General features: G+C 45.3%; 1 protein-coding gene across 8 annotated transcripts in view; it reads left to right on the top strand.

Annotated features, from left to right (window-relative positions):
- LOC108941080 (diacylglycerol kinase zeta-like) overlaps positions 1 to 17,068 on the top strand; it is a 131,077-nt gene that overhangs the window by 41,518 nt on the left and 72,491 nt on the right. For 3 of the 8 annotated variants that reach the window (XM_018763539.2, XM_018763540.2, XM_018763537.2), the window contains exon 1: positions 10,831 to 11,159. The exons of 4 other annotated variants lie outside the window; for them this stretch is intronic. The gene's annotated coding sequence lies outside the window, so the exon portion shown is untranslated. Of the gene's footprint in view, positions 1 to 10,829; positions 11,160 to 17,068 lie in introns of those variants that run through there. One more of the 8 variants, XM_018763541.2, reaches the window with a different exon arrangement.

Here is a 17,068-nt window from a genome sequence, read left to right as displayed (position 1 = left end):
ATTATTGTAGAGGTTAGAGCTCCTGCCTCTGGACCCAAAGGTTGCAGGTTCAAATCCCACCTCCAGCTGTAGTACCCTTGAGCAAGGTACTTAGCCAAAATTGCTCTGGTAAAATTACCCTGCTGCGCAAACAGGTAAACAGTATTGTGCAAATGGGTAAATGGTAAAGTTGCTTTGGAGAAAAGCTTCAGCCAAGTGAGTTAATGTTGTGCTTTATTATTTATCTATTTAAATGATAAGTAGTCATGGGGTAGCTGGTATTGTAGTCATTAGAGCTACAGATTTTAGATCCCAAGGTTGGTGGTTTGAATCCCACCTCTCGCTGTAGTACTCTTGAGCAAGGTACTTACCCTAAATTGCTCCAGTAAAATTAACCAGCTGTATAATTGGGTAAATAATTGTGGGTAGATTAACAATGTAAGTCATTCTGTAGAAAGTGTCAGATAACGGAATAAATGTAAAGTTTATGGAACAGATAGTTGAGCAGGAGAGAAATGGGCCTGAAAGAGATGTGTTTTAAAACTCATCTTAATAGTTGAGAGGGATTCAGCAGTTGTGAGTGACCGAGGCTGAGATCATTCCACCACTTTGGAGCCATAACCGTGATCCTTTGGTCTTCTGATTTTAGACCACTTGGGACCACCAGGCGAACAGAGGTGGAGGAGCTTGACACTCTGGCTGGGGGAAACGAGTGATCAGGTCCCGCAGGTATCGGGGAACAGAGCCATTGAGCGTCTCAGATGTTTTCACCAGAATCTTGAACATGACCTTGATACAGGCAGCTACAGGAAGCCAGCGGAGCGCAACGAGGAGGGGAGATGGTACCATGGTAACGCTACGTAACGTTCATTGGAAGCTGCTTTGGAGGAAAGTGTGACTCTTGCCGACGCGTTCCCGTGTACCTCCTCTACTCATTTCTCTGCACTCGCTTCCTATAGTTGCCCGGATGACATTTAAGACCCTGATTATTGCTTACAAATGCATCAGTGGAACTGCTCCTAGCTGTTTACAAGACTTGATGAACTGCTAAACCCCAACCAGACCTCTTTGCTCTTCTACTTCTGCCCACTTGGTGGTCCCACGCATGAAAGGTGAAGCATGGAGGTTCTTGGTTCTGGATCCGTTGTGGTGGAATAACCTCCCCCTCTCACTCAGAACTGCCGAAACTCTACATTTAAAAAGGGTCTGAATACTCACCTCTTCCAGACTCACTTCAACCATCATCTTTGAAGTTCATCTAAGATGTAAATGTTCATGCGTCATAACTTCAAGAAAATGTCCAGATAAGCATTTACATAGCCACTACTCTTGTATTGTAATGTAAATATTTCTATGTATCTCAAAAAAAATTAGTAGGAAGGTGATCGGGAATCGTGGATATTCGGATAAAGTTTCACGCAGCTACTGGTGTGATGAACGTTGGTTCGTATGGTGGAAAGAAGCAAACTAACTGCACTTTAGAATCATGCATCTAAACTAAGTGTCTCTTTCTCCTAATGTAATGAACACATTGTATTTTCTATGAGATGTATGTTGCTTTGGAGAGAAGCGTCTGCTAAATGAATACGTGTAAATGTAAGTGTGTGTGAATGAAAACACAGTAATAGAGGTGACGCTGAAATGAAGTTTGACACTTGACTCAGTCGCGTGTTTCTCAGCAAACCTCAGGTTGTCGTTGCAAAGAGGTGGAATCAGAGTCTTTCGAATAGCTGAACGAACGTCTCTCGCACTAGTGTGTATCCTCCCTTCCCGGATAAAGTGTACCGGCCTGAACGTTCTGCGGAGATGCTGAGGGATGAAGTACTTTTTGTGAACCAGCTTGGGGTAAAAAAGCTTATTTTCCAATGAATTGAAGGAGCTCGGTTCCTACGAATTAGTATGACAGTGCGGTTAATTTGCCAAACAGCCATCCGTATAAGTTATGTTTTCGGAAGCAGTTTGACTGGTGCAGGGTCGTGGTGATCCGGAGCCTATCCCAGAGGCATAGGGTGTAAACACGGTAAATCATGGAAGGAATACCAGTCCGCCGGAAGGAAATCTCTCTGTCTCTCACACACACACGCACACGCAATGCAAACAATTTAGAGTCATAATCGTGTGTCTTTGCACCGTGAGAGAACACGCAAACTCCACACGGAGGAACCGATTTCGACCCAAGAGCCCCGCAACCGTGAGGCACTAGAGCTACCCTCTGTGCCACAATTTGAAACGAGTTGCATAACAGTATGATTTTGATACTTATATGAGGAAATATTTTAAGGTGTCTTTCTCTTGGCTCAGACCACCGACCCAAACGCGCACACACTCCTGACCCTCCGGACTCACACCCGTGACTCTGATTCGGACGTAGCGGCTCCAGTATGAGCCACGGGGCCCTGGCTGCACCTCGGGGGATTCTTCTCCGCACCCTGGGCTGGAAATAGACGGCTGATCGAAAGTCCGGCCGGAACGTCAGCCGTGACGTTCGCGCTCTTTCCGCAGAACCCACAGCGGCGTGCCGGTTGCGAGCGTGCGATCTTGCGGGGCGACGTCTGCTACGTGCCGTTTGGACAGATTCCGTGCGGCTTCCTGAGTTCGGCTTCCCCAATTTTGGCTCTCCTTATTTTCGGAAATGTAGCAAACTAATTTTAAATCCACCGCACATCTTATTTCAAACTGCTGCACATATGCAGTCGCTGCAAATGACCCTATTGGGCAGGTGCTGGTGGAAAGGCTTTGGCCAAAGTGCCCTATTTTTGTGTGTGTGTGTGTGTGTGTGTGTGTGTGTGTGTGTGTGAGCGCGTGTGTCTTTTGTGCTTCTGACCCACAGTGGTGCAACAAAAGACTTCTGTTTCCTGTGAACTCGGGCCATTGTCGAACTTGTCAATGGCGCCGTCTCCGCAGAGGTCCAGGGTTCGACGACGGCAACAGCGCCGTCCTTGTGACGCAGCCAACCGGCATCGGCTGAAGGCTTCGTCCTTCAATAGCCAACACATGGCGTCAGGGGAGCTGGCGTAGGTGGGAAACACACACACGCACACACACACACACACACACACACACACACACACACACACACACACACACACCCCCCCCCCCCCACCTACCTACCTTCCCTCACGTTCCTCCAACACCAAACCCTTGCTTCTAGTGTTACCGTTCATATTACAGAAAGCTGGACTCCCACGTTGAGTGGAGCTGCAGTGTGATTAACGCACCCGACCGCGTTACTCCAAGTTATGACCGACGTGTCGAAATTAATACCCGGCCGGACTGCGTGGTTCTGTAAACATCATCATCTCGCCGTTAATGCCCCCCTGAGCGAGAGCGCGGGGCACCTGCCCACTTCATGGCACTTTCATTCTCCCGTCGTTGAGCACTTTGTATTAATAAGCACTTGGAAATCAGTCGATGTTTGGCAGGGGAGCAGGAGAGGGGAATCTTACCGTATCTTACAGGGGATCTACGGGTCTGTAATTCTGACTATTAAATTTACATTTATTTAGCGGACACTTTTCTCCAAAGCATCTTACGATGTTAAGGTTACAATTATTTACCCCATTTATACAGCTGGATAAGGTATATACTTATACCATTGACAATACCATTGAACAAGGTACTTACCCTAAACTGAGACAGTAAAAATTACCAAGCTGTGAAAACACGTGAATAATAGTAAACGGTGGTACATTAAAATCGCAAGTCACTGCAGAAAAGTGCCCATTAAATAAATATTAATACAGTTACACTTATCTGGCACTTTCTTCCAAAGCAACTTACAACATTAAGGTTACAGCTGTTTATCCAGCTGGGAATAAATGAATGAATAAATGTAATTTTAGGTAAATATTTTGCTCAGGGTTTGTAGAGCCAGAAGTGGGATTCAAACCTGTAACCTTCAGGTGCAAAGGCAGCAGCTCACCCACTGTATTACCAGCTGTCTATTAAATGTGGTGATGGAATGGGATGTGATCTGCTGGTAGGGTAGTGGTTCGAGTTGTTGTGTTTCGACTCAATGGTCGCAGGTTTGAATCCCACCTCCCTGTACAGTACCCCTGAGTCAGGTACTTACCCTAAATTGCTCAGCTGTATAAATGAGTAGATTATTGCGAGTCTTTGGGGGGAAAAAAACCATCGGAAAAATGTAAATGACTCAGATTAGATAGAACATGATTCATGCGTTAGATTTGCATAGTGATCCCGGTAAAGTGCGAGTGCTTCATGCGATGTAGAAACAAAGCCAATGTAAGATGAGTTTAGTTCGCACCCTTTTCTGGCACCTGCTCCAGACTTCCTCAGTGAAGTGTGATTGGGGCGTGAAAAGTTCTGATCCAAGTTCTTTCAAGGGATATATGGTAGCGTAGGGGTTAGAGTTGCTGCCTTTAGACCCAAAGGTTGTAGGTTCAAATCTCACCTCTGGCTGTCGTACCATTGTTAAAGGTTCTCACCAGTAAAGTCGTCCACCTGTAAATAATTATAAGTAGATTAACATTGTAAGTTGCTTTAGAGAAAAGTGTCAGTTCAACGAACAAATGTAACATTGCATGTAGAATAAGAAAATTAGAAAGCAAATTTCAGCGCATTAGAATGTAAAATGTGTGCGCTTAACTTCATGGCAATAACAGTTAATGTACGTAATGCATCTGTAGAGAAGGTGGTAAGTGGTGTAGAACTCCCAGCATCTTGGTCCAAATGCATCATGTGACTTTTAGTGACACCGTTACTTTTATTTATTTATCCGCCACGTGTGTTCCCTGCGCCACTTTAAAAAGGTGTACCGTTTATACGGCAGGGTATTTTTTACTGTATTAATTCAGTGAGGGTACGGCGATCAAAAAAAATCCAAAGCACGAGTGGAGCTTGGAACCCAGGTGCTTCCCATTGCTGCACCACCTGCTCTCCGTGGCGGAGAAGTACGTGGACTGCAGGGGTGTTATGATGTAGAGAAACCCTTTATTGGATCAGCTCTTTGTTACTTTATTATTCTTCATTCGTTTAGTTGATGCTTTTCACCGAAACGACAAGCGGCAATAAGCTTCTTGCTCCGATTTACTCATTTATACAGGTGGGTAATTTTTACCATACCAGTTCAGCACAAGTACCTTGGACAAAGGTCCTACAGCAGTCCTTCGAGTGTAATGCGGCAGCTTTTACCACCACGCCACCTGCTGTCCGGGAGTTTGCAGCGCGGGTGACGTGAGAGGTGGATGGAGATGCCTGCCTGGTGCTCCGTTGAAGTTCACTTCTTTATATTGTACAAAACTGCATGGAGAGCTGTGCCGTGGTAACAATGGGGTGAAAGGTTCAGGTTCAGACTCGCACCCCCCCATCCTTTCTCTCCACCTGTAGGTGTCTGAGGGGTGAATCATTAGCAATTTTTCATTTAATTAATTTTCACTAATTGCTTTGCGGGGGAATGGGGGCATGAGGGTGCGGGGGGACTGTGGGTTTGGCCAGTGCCTGCTGTGTGGTTGGTCTGGGGTTCGAGCCCTGCTTGGGATGCCTTGCGATGGACTGGCATCCCATCCTGGGTTTGTCACCTTCCCGTGCTGCTGGTTTAGGCCCCTGCTCGCCGTGACCCCCCCCCGGGAAAAGCGGTTGTTGACAATGGTTGGTTGTCTTTGGGGTGGGGGGCAATGTGGCTGGGGCAGCAGTCCATGTCAAGGTAGCCCTCCCCCCCCCGACACTTAGTCACTCACTTCACACACAACAGGCAAGTGAGTGTCACCAGTTCACCTGAACTGCATGTCCTTGGACTGTGGGAGGAAACCAGAGCGCCTGTAGGAGACCCACAGAGACATGGGGAGAACTTCCATACAGACTATGCACGACCTGCCCGCTGCACCACTGTGCTGCCCTTAATAATTAATAGTAACTATTATAATGAAGAATAACTTTCTGCCACTGAGGTGTGTGTGGGGGGAGCGCCAGCAAGCGACGCAGCATCAACTTCACACGCTGCTGAACGAGCGGGTGTTTGGCAGCGGAGATCCCTCGGCTGGAGAGCGGGTTTGCGTGGGGTGGGGGCAGCTCCAGAGACGCTGGCAAACACAAGGGTGCGATCACCACGTGGGACCCGCCGCACTCCTTATGTAAGCAGCCTAGTGAGCTGCGAGCCCCCGATGCACCGTCACCAATCCCAGCAGCCTCTTGCGTCCCGCTTCTGTAGCTGGACCTTGGAAGAGACTTCGGTGTGGTCTTTTACCGTCCTGGAGTCTTCAGTTCGGGATTCTTCCACCAGACCCGCAAGGAAACAGCAGTGAGGCAGCTGATAGTGTTGTTCTTAGATGTGGTACGTTTGAACCCAAAAGGTTGCAGGTTTGAATCCCACCATCAGCTTTATTACCCTTCAGCTGAATGAGTTAATGTTGTGCTTTTTTTTATTTATTTCTTTTAAGCGATAAGTTGTGATGTGGCAGTTGGTGACATAGTAGCTAGAGCTCCTGCTGTTGGACCAAAAGGTTGCAGGTTTGAATCCCACTTCCAGCTGAAGTACCCTTGAGCGAGGTACCCTAAATTGCTCCAGAGAAATTACCCAGCTCTATAAATAGGTAAATAAGAGTAAACAGTTTCACATCCTAAGCCTCTTTGGAGGAAAGCATCAGGTAGATGAATAAATGTCAATATGAAATAAGGAATGAAGGCCTTGGGTGCGCGAAGCCCCTGTTGTATGTAAGATTTTGAGCGATGATGTTAGAGGACACCCCAAGCTTTATTCTCTTCTGTTCCATTCTTATCTACTCCTTTATTTCAAAAACTCAAGTTGTTCAGTAAATTTCAGTAAGCGCGCTCTCCCGCTGCTGCTCAAAATCAAGGTACGGAGACCCCCCCATGAGTAGCAGGTCAGCGTGTGATGTCATAGCAGGAGTTGGCCCTTAGGGGGCAGCATTCAAGCACTGCTGGACTCTAGGGCCTTCGGCCTGAGGTTGCAGGCTGTTTCGGAGGAGCGGTTCAGGGTCCCCAGTCCACCGCTGCTCACGTGCCTTTGGGAGGAAACCCACACTTTACTAAGTGTACGGTGCATAACTTAGAATGTGAAAACTGGAAATACCGTAGTGCACGTAGATCCCGGCCCACCGTCCACGAGATACGGACAGCGTGTGAGACGACTTGTTGGAACGCAGTGAGCGACCATCCTGGTATTGCGTGAGAAACTGTGAGACGTGGAGGAGGAGGAATGAGGAAAAAAAAAAAAAGTGTCACTTAAAGGACTTGCATCTCTATGTTAGATATGTATGAGGGGGATGCGGTGGCGCAGTGGGTTGGACCAGGTCCTGCTTTCTGGTAGGTCTGGGGTTCGAGTCTCACTCGGAGTGCCTTGCGACGGACTGGCGTCCCATCCTGGGTGTGTCCCCTCCCCCTCCGGCCTTACGCCCTGAGTTGCTGGGTTAGGCTCCGGTTCCCCGTGACCCTGTATGGGATAAGCGGTTTAGAAAATGTGTGTGTGTGTTATATATGTTAGACAGATACACACACGGGGGGAGCCAGAGCCTAACCCGGCAACATAGGGTGAGAGGGGACACACCCAGGATGGGACAGCAGTCCATCGCAAGGCACCCCAAGCAGGACTCAAACCCCAGACCCACTGGAGAGCAAGACCTGGTCCAACCCACTGTGCTACTGCACACCACCCCAAATACATACATTTAATTATATATTTAAGTGATTCTTTTCTCCAAAGAGATTTTCAGTGTTAATCTACTTACAGTTATTTACCCATTTATATAGCTGGGTAATTTACTAGAATAATTTAGGGTAAGTACCTTGCTCAAGGGTACTACAGCTGGAGGTGGGATATGAACCTGCGACCTTTAGGTCCAAAAGCAGCAGCTGGAACCACTATACTGCCAGCTGTCCCGTTTATTGTCCTCACTTACTGGTCCTGAAGGAAAGGGTGTGAGGCTACAGGACCACACTGGTCAGAGGTGTAAAAGAGCCCAAAAATGAGGTCTGGAAAAGAATAAAAAGTAACAGCAACATCTCAGTGCAGCAACCTCAACCCTAAGCCCCTCCGGACCACCGTCATGGAACCTCATGGCTTCAGCAGTGTTATGCAAGTCACCCTGGATACACACACATCAGCTGAGAAAGTCCACCACGTTATAAGATTACCCCCCGCAGCCATTTCCGAAGCACTTGCGGTCATGAGGCCGATCACCATGTGGCCCGAGGGGGGGTAGAGAGAGAATTAAGTACCATTTACATATGGCAGCTGTGTGTAGTTAGAGCTTCTGTCTTCAAACCCAAAGGTCATGGGTTCAAATCCCACTTCTAGCTGTAGTTCCCTTGAACAATGTACTTACCCCAAATTACTCCACTGAACATTAGCCCGTGGTACAAATGGGTAAATAGCTGCAAATAACTTTACATTATAAGTGGTTTTGGAGGAAAGTGTCAGATAAATGTAACTAATAATATTAATAAAAAAAATACCCTGCTCTGTAAATGGGTAAAATATAATCTTAAAATTAGCCACTATGGAGGAAAGAATGTAGATAAATACATAAATGTAAAATATTTCTGCATTAGTACTTTATTATTTTATTAATTTACCTTAGAATTGCCTGATTTTTATTGAAATTTGTCCGTATTGTTTTATTATTGCACCCTATCTATCTCGGTGCCACACATCTCTTTGAGTGAGATGAGTGTGAGAATGTGTGTTTTTACAGCGGGGAGGGCGGTGCAGGATGTTCACAGTGACCGGAGAAGCGAACCCCCATGGTGCACAGGGGCTGACAAATTGAAATGGTGTTAATGACACGAGCTCATTGGCGCAGGAGCGCGGCGACCGTGCGACGGGTGCGTTTTCCACGCAGAAAGTGTGTTTCGCTTCTGCGGCGAGGCCCGTCCCCGCAGCCGCCCGTCTCCGGTCACGTGCCTCGTCCCCGCGACGGAGAGGCGCGCGCGTCGAAGTGTGTGGGTGCAGCAGCTCGCCTCGCATCCATGGAGCAAACGGGTGGATGTGTTATCGCGCCACCTGCTCACTGCATCGCCGCACAGCTCCTGGCCAAGGCTGTGCGGAGATATCTATATCTATATATATACACACACACACACACACAAAATGTGTGTATAGAAATCTCAGCCTAATCTCTCCCACTGTGAATTTATTTTTTCCTGCAAACGGCTGTATTTTGCACTTGCTGTAGCTTCTAGTTCAAGGGAAATGTACAGATGAATTAAAAATATAAAATAGGGATTTGCATATTTGGTATTTCCAGCTCTGGTAACCCTAACCTTGGAGAGTTGCTTGAGTTATTATTATTGTTGTTATTATTATTATTATTATTAGTAGTAGTATTATACCCTATTAATACCAAACCCTTGATGGTGGACCATAGTAAAACTACAGGGAGTTCAGGTAGAGGAGAGTAATGCATTATATGCAGAGAACAGATTTATTTTTATTGTTATTATTACTGATAATGAAAATGATCAAGGGTGCACCACTGACTCTCACATATCCCCATTAGGACTTTGTGATTATTTAAATCTGCAGCCTTTCCAGTAACACGTTAAGCCCCTTAACCGCTACTGCGTCCGGGTCCCTGCGCCGGGTTTTGGTTTCTTTTTTAACTGTATGAAATTATGAAAAAAGTTCTGTTTGATGTGCAGCATTCGCATCTCAGAAGAGGTTGCAGAATATAGTATATTACTGACTCTAATGATAGAAATCTATTTGGGAGGTAAAGGTAAATACAGGGTTTTTAACAACCTGGTGTTCTTACTTTTCATGTTTCATATCAATCTTATTATAATTAGCGCCAGGTCAAGGGACACTGTACGTGTGCGTGATGTCAGCTCGCGCTTATCTGATTGTTGCCTCTGCTCCGAGAGGTAAACCGGCTCTGCGTGCAGCTTCTGGTGTCTTCAAAGGTATCCGAAACGCCGCTCTTAACGCGGACTGTGCTTGTTTACCAAATAAGCAGAGATGGGACTGATTCGAACCCGCATCCGTATGGGGCTTTTCGGGGGGGGGGGTGTTAGCGGCACGGAGTTGCAGTTGTTAGGGTCCATATCCTAAATAGTCATGCTCTCAAGGGCCCTCGGTGTCCTCATTCTCACCAGCCCCAAGGTCTCAGTCCATGCGTGGGGTCTCTTTTACCATGTTTCGGTCTTCCGGGACGGTCCCAGCACAAGGTGTGCTTCTGTAGCAGGAGTGGAGCAAAGGTGACACCTGGAGGGTACATCGGGGGGGGGGGGTCACCAGGCCAAGGCTTGTGGCCCATAGCCTGGGAGAGTTGGTCACTTTGCTTTACTCCAGTAGCTGACACTTATCTCCAGAGTCATTTACAGTGTTAAGTTACTTACAATTATTTACCCACTAATACAGCTGGGTAATTTTTACTGGAGCACTTTTAGGGTAAGTGTCTTGCTCAAGGGTACTACAGCCGGAGGTGAGATTCAAACCCGCGACCTTTACATCCAAAGGCAGTAGCACTAACAAGTAATTGTTAGAGCTACATTCTCACTTTTCCTTTGGCATCTCCCTCCAGGGGACTCACTGACACTGATTTTTCCATCTCTCCAATAATAATATAGTGTAAAATAAAGATATTCTATGCCCTTTAAGTGACACTTTTTTGCATTACTGCTTCAGCCCTAGTCCACTGTGGGGGACATCTCCCATTAAAATGTAAGATTGCAATTAAATTAAATTAACAAACAAACAAACAAAAACTTTTAATTTTATTTATCTACTTGCATAGATACTTTGCATACAAGTTGCTTGGCTGACGCTTCCACCCAGAGCAGCCCCCCCTTATACAACGGTACTGAACACTTGGTTGGTGTGTGTGTGTGTGTGTGTGTGTGTGTGTGTGTGTGTGTGTGTGTACACATTTTAAGCACAGACAGGAGAGCCCGCCAGTGTGCGGCACTAGCTGTGGAGATTGAGGCTACAGTTAATCTGCAGCTTGTGTTCTGCATTCAGATAAGTGTGCGTGTGTGTGTGTGTGTGTGTGTGTGTGTGTGTGCGTGCGCGCGCAGACACACTTTGGTGACTTGCACAGGAGGCGCAGCCAGTCGCGAGCTCAGGAGTTACACGAGCAGGAACGCGCGGAGCGCCTTCCCCGCGCTCGCAGCCGAGTAGCGCCTCTCGCTCCGCAGCATCCGCAGCATCCGCAGCATCAGCATCATCAGCAGCGGCGCTCCGGCCACTGGCTGCACCTCTCCAGGTTGTATATGGATCAGTGCCGTGTCGGATGCCGTGTGTGTGCCGTTGCGTTGCGTTGTGTCTGGATACACTCTCATCGAATGCAGTACTGTCTCTTTTGAGCTGTTGCTCTCCGACCCACAGTGTGTGTGTGTGTGTGTGTGTGTGCGTATCTCACACAAATCCTGCGAGAGCCCCCATCACCCGATTCGCACCCGTTCACGCGAGCCGACTGACTGCGCGCGAACGTCTCGCACAGCGTCTCCTGTGTATCAACTTCTCACGTGCCTCTTGTTTGTTTGTTTCTTAGTTAGTTTTGGAAGCAGAGTAATCATGCGGCTGAAGTGACGGGGAGCTGGATGCGCGCAGAAAAGTGCTTGTCCCTACACCTCCGGCAGGGGTGCGGACGGAGACGAGTTTATTAATAAAGTCTCGTGAGGAAGGACACGTGACGCACGCTGGCGTGGAAACATGATGGATGGGTGGATGGATGGAGTTATTGATTGATTATTTAATCAGTCAATCAATCAATCGATGATTCCACCAATCAGTTAATCCATTCCCATTTCCCCTGATTGTTTTTAGAGACACACCAGCACTGTTTTCGCAGTGATCGAGTTCTCGCACACTGACAAATGAAGTGTAAGGGGTGTGAAAGCTCCCTGAGCTGACCTTTAACCCCAAGAGCTCAGGTGTGTGAGCTCACCTGAGACGTGTTAAGGGGGGGGGTCTGAAGCCGGGCTTATTCTGCAGGTCAGGCCCATGTCGCCTACATTTAATCATCTTGCTGTTGTTTTTCTCCAAAAACACTTGTAGCGTTAAGCAACTTACTAATTCATACAGCCGAGTAATTTTAACGGAGCAATTAGGGTAAGTACCTTGCTCAGGGATGTTAGATCAGTAGGTGAGATTCGAACCCGCAACCTCTAACTGTCCTACCCGCCACGCATCCAGCTGCCCCTATATTATGGTTTTTCCTGTTTTTACACTCAGCTCTTTTCCTAACAAAGTGAAACACTGATTGAGATCAGTAAATTAAAAAAAAAAAAAAAAAAAAAGATATATATCCAAATATAGGTACCATGTGCACAGCTCAGGGAGGTGCTCAGCTAATGTCTTCGTCCACACCGTTCCTATTTGCGTGTTGCACTGGTCCAAGGTACGAGACATGGCGGTAGGTATTATTATAATAATACTACTACTAATAATAATAAGAATAATAATACACCCCTTTGCCAGGCCAAGTGCCTCATGATAACGCCAGCCACCCGTGACACTCCCACTTCCCTGAGCAAGGGTGTGTTAAAATGAAACGCGCACTTTCGTCTTGACGTTCGGAGCGTTCGAGGATGGGATCGATGTAAATCGGACTTTTCGTAACACGCACCCAGAGACTGTGCCTCACCTTTTCTGGCGATGCTCTTACGCTAAAGAGCTGCAGAGCGATGTCCATAATTTCATTATTGATAAAGCGTGTAAGGATTTTGCTTTGCTTTATGAATATGCACTGTTTGGATTCCTACATGTGGAGAGGAGCACAGAGAAGCAGGCATAAATCATCAGTTTATTAATCCTCTTAGCCAAACATCATACCCCTTTTGTTTTTCTTGGAGAATTTAAACGGTACATAAAGTCTATTGAGGACTGCAATAATAAGATGGCTATTAAGACTGTAAATTACTGTGATGTTTTCAAGCTTTTGATGTAATGTTCTTGGTTATTAGAGTGTCTCGTAATTTATTTTGTTTTACCAAATAATTTTAAATAATTTTCTTTCTTATTTTATATGTTTAATAATATAGAAACATTTTATTATATTATTTAAATAATTTTATTTAATAATTTACTATTTTTGTTCACTTCCCCCTGGCGAGGCTCGGTTGTTCTGCATTAATGGTCTTGTATTGTGAGTTCTTGAATTTTTCCTTTTTTAATAATAATAATAATAATAATAATAATAATAATAAACCTTAATTTTGATGTCTTATTTGCGTTTCCTGAGTGTCTCATAAATAGTTTTGTAGATTCCCCCGTCTGATAGCATTTGTGGTGTATCTCATGCTTAGGGAGCTGTAGAAGTTGTTTGGCTGCGGTACCGTTGGCCGTCGCCAGCGACGACGGGCCGTGCTGGATGCGTTTAATAGCACGGAGTGGTTAAAGGAGGTCGTTTACCATGGTGCTGGTGGGAGTTCGGAATAGCAGGTACACGCTGATCCTGTGCGCCGCACCGCTTTCGGCCTTGGAAACGAGCTGAGCGTTGCATCATCGGCGCACCGTCGGGCCTGCTTGTGACAGCGGTTATTTATTTATCGCCTCTCTTATGAATTTGATCAGATAACCGTCGCCGCCACGTCAGCGAGAGGTGTTGTGGTGTCTTCGTGCTTCGGAAACGATACTTGTTAAACCAAAAAATAAAAAAAAAGCCAGCATAGAGCTCCAGCTTTGGCTGAATTAGTGATGATACATGTTCAGAAGGCATATTTAAGTTGCATGCTTTTTATGGGGTAGTCAGAGCTTTTTTTTCTGGCGGAATTCGTCACACATATTCTTGTACTTTTTATTTTGGCAAAAGCTTTTGCGGACTCAGAGAGCGTGTTCTACAGTACAGTGCTTTCTGAAAGTACGTGCATACCTTGTGTCCCTTACTTTTACCATGATACGGTCATTTAATGAGAATTAATATTTCTCGCGCGACGTAATAGGTGTGTAACGACCAATATGGTCCATATGTTGCTGTAGAGGAAATCATGTGTGTAGGAGAAACACGCAAGTAGTGCAGGTGGAAAAATAAGTGAAGCCCAAGTTGCACTGGTTCTAAACCAAGTAGGTAAGTAGAATCAGGGGTGTAAATCATAGTGATTTATTCATTTTAAAATTTTAAGATTTAAAATTTAGATTTTATAAGATTGTTTTCATGTTCATATATATATGTATGCATTTATTTTAACATAACATTTAGATTTTATGAGTAGTTTTTTAATATTAAAATATTTAAAAGAATAATGGCCATCCCTATAGGGTTCACATATTCTCAAGCGCCACTGTATATTTCACATATATTCATATGTAAATTGCTTTCTTTCTGTTCGTATTAAAAAAAAAAAATGCTGCAATAAGCTTACACTTCCACATATATACACCCATTTAGCCTCAAAACCGTTCTTAAAGACATTATAAACCTGCCCTGATAAGTCTCACAACTAAGGTAGTGCATGTAATGAAAGCACTGCATTTCTAATTAGTTTAAAAAATGGAATTAGGTAATTAATTGATTAAGACATGGACGAATTTACTGTGGAAATAAATTCTCGATATTTATTTAGAACTAAAAACAGAAAAATGGAAAATGTAATATCGAGTCTTCTGGTGCTGTTAACTGAGCAATGTCCCGTGTAGTTTTTCGAAAATTTTTGAAAATGAGCAATTTTGATAAAAACCCATAAAAGCTATTTTCTATTTTTATGGGTTGTCAATAAACAAATGGAAGGTCGTGGTGGCCCAGAGCCCACACCAGAAGCACGGGGCATGAGCCAGGGTATACGGGGTATGCGGACACCCCCCTACTTACTGTACGTAAATTCTGCTTACGGAAATCCAGATTTACGTAAAAAAAAAAAAAATCCCGGCATACACATTATTTACGGCTAGCGCTTTTATTATACGCAGAACATCTGATACGTTAAGCGCAAGTCTGTGTAACCAGGCAAGGCAGGAAGCTCCATCTTCTCAGTTTCTTCATGTTTTGAGCTGTGAACACATCTCCTGTCATTCGTGTAGTGTTTCTTCTCATATTTTCGACCCTTTTTTGTTGTTCACAATGCCTGGTACGCTTGAAGGAAAACGAGAACCGTCTCGCAAGCAGTCGGTTCGGAGATAAAATCGAAAATAATAAGGAAGTATGAAAGCGGGCAAAGATTATTGCGTATAGAACGGGAACCAGGTTTAGCCGTACGGACTATAAATACGATAGTGAAGGATGCTGCACGTATGAAGGAGTGCGTGAAAGGAACAGCTAGCATGAAAACGGCAATAAATAATGAAGAAACGTCAAGGTGCAATAAACGGAAATGGAAAAATGATAAATTACACAATAACAGCACCCTCTTGTGTGCCAGCATACCAGATATAAGGTAAACACGCAGAGTACGATACCGTACACGTACTATATGCAGTCGTCTATTTTTCTAACTAAATTTCTGCTTTATAGAAATGTAAACATTAATTTCAATGATTAGGCCTATGTCTTCTTACAGTCTTTAATATGTCCGACATTTACTGGAGAATTATTGTGTGATTTTTTTGAGAGGGTTTGGCTCTGTAACGGAGGGTGATTCCGACATGCGTACATTTCGACTTACGTGAGGGGTTGAAGAACGGTGTATTTGCGTAAGTCGAGGGGTGTCTATATACGAGGGTCACTCCATCACAAGCAGTGTCAGTTACTTAAACACACACTGTAGGGAGTTCAGAGCCACAAGTCCACCTGACACACACGTCTTTGGGCTGAAACCAGAGCATTTGGAGGAAGGCAGCTCCACACGGCTCATAGCATTCCCTAAGACGAGCCCCTTCCCCCTTTGTCCGTGGTGTCTTCTGCTCCTGTCACGTTCTCTCTTTACCTGAAGAGGCATCTGAGGCTTGGCATGTTCTCCGCTTTGTCATACAGCAAGACGGCCAACTGCTTCCCACATGCATCACACCGTGCTGCAGACCAGGACTTATTTACAGAGAAGTCTGGGAAAAATCTGGGAAAGTGTCCATGCTTTTGTGACAAAGATGATGAGATGCTCGCTCTGAATCATGCGTGGTGTTGGGACCCTGGAACTATTGAACATTCACACGCAACGAAGCACTGCCTTGAGCACGAGCGGGAGATCGCTGGTTCGAAAGCTCAGTTCTTGACCTCCCAGAGCCGTAGCACTGCACCGTAGGGTCAACCGTAGACTTGGCCAAAGAGTCTTCCAAGTGACTTCGCATTTCCCAGAATGCAACGTGCGGGGACATTGGACATCCCAGGGATCGCTGTTTTCCCAGCTTCTGGGCCACCTAAGGGACACCTGGCAGAAACCTGCTGAGCCTGGCCTGGCCTTTGAGATGCGGACAGCTTTCGAGTAGCAATCAGATTAGGATTTAGGAACGGAGGTTAGTTGGGGGGGAGAAAAAGCGGATTATAGGTGGCGTCTGAAGTCGTCTTGGAGCAGAGGGACACCAGGAAGGGCAGAGATCTCCTGTCCAGATTCATTAGTTTTCCGAGATAAATTTGCACATTTATGGTTAGTTTCTCCGATAGACTGAAATGAGGCAGTCTCGCGTTACGAACGTTCGAGGTGCAAATTTACAATCATTTTCCACTTTGCTTTTCATTGTTTTCTGCATCGTTCTCAGATTTTTACGCAACCTGCATCTCAGCTATTAGTTGGCGGTAAAACGTACTCAGAATCAGAGTGCGAACGCCGTGATTCAGCTCCCCTTCGGTGTTTACAGCTCGTGTTTTGTCTTTGCCAATGGTAACCGATAACAAAGTGAGGAACGCTGCGCATTATTGAGTTGGCATTAATTGAGAGTTTGGGAACATCGTGTATTTTTATTTTCAGTCAAGTTCACAGTCAATAAAAACTTTAAGAATCTTATAAAGTATTTTTATTTATTGTAGCTACGTATATCTGAGATGCTTGCAGAACCTAATTTGTATATACGTCAAGGAACGTCTCTCGAAGCTTTTATTAATTGTAAGTGAAACTGTGCAAGTTTCTTAGATCTCAGAAACCGAAAGCGGTCCGAAGCTGACAAACACCGGACTTGTGAATGTAATGAAGCAATGAATAATCCGTACTTCATTTTTGTGCGATAATTTATTTTTATTGCATTTAATTTTAGATGTTTTGATTTTCGTGCATCTTGAATAAATTAGTGTTACGCCAAGATGAACAG

This window comes from Scleropages formosus, chromosome 11 (genome assembly GCF_900964775.1).
Source record: "Scleropages formosus chromosome 11, fSclFor1.1, whole genome shotgun sequence".
NCBI classification, from domain to species: domain Eukaryota; kingdom Metazoa; phylum Chordata; class Actinopteri; order Osteoglossiformes; family Osteoglossidae; genus Scleropages; species Scleropages formosus.
This window is presented reverse-complemented; position numbering and strand designations above follow the sequence as displayed.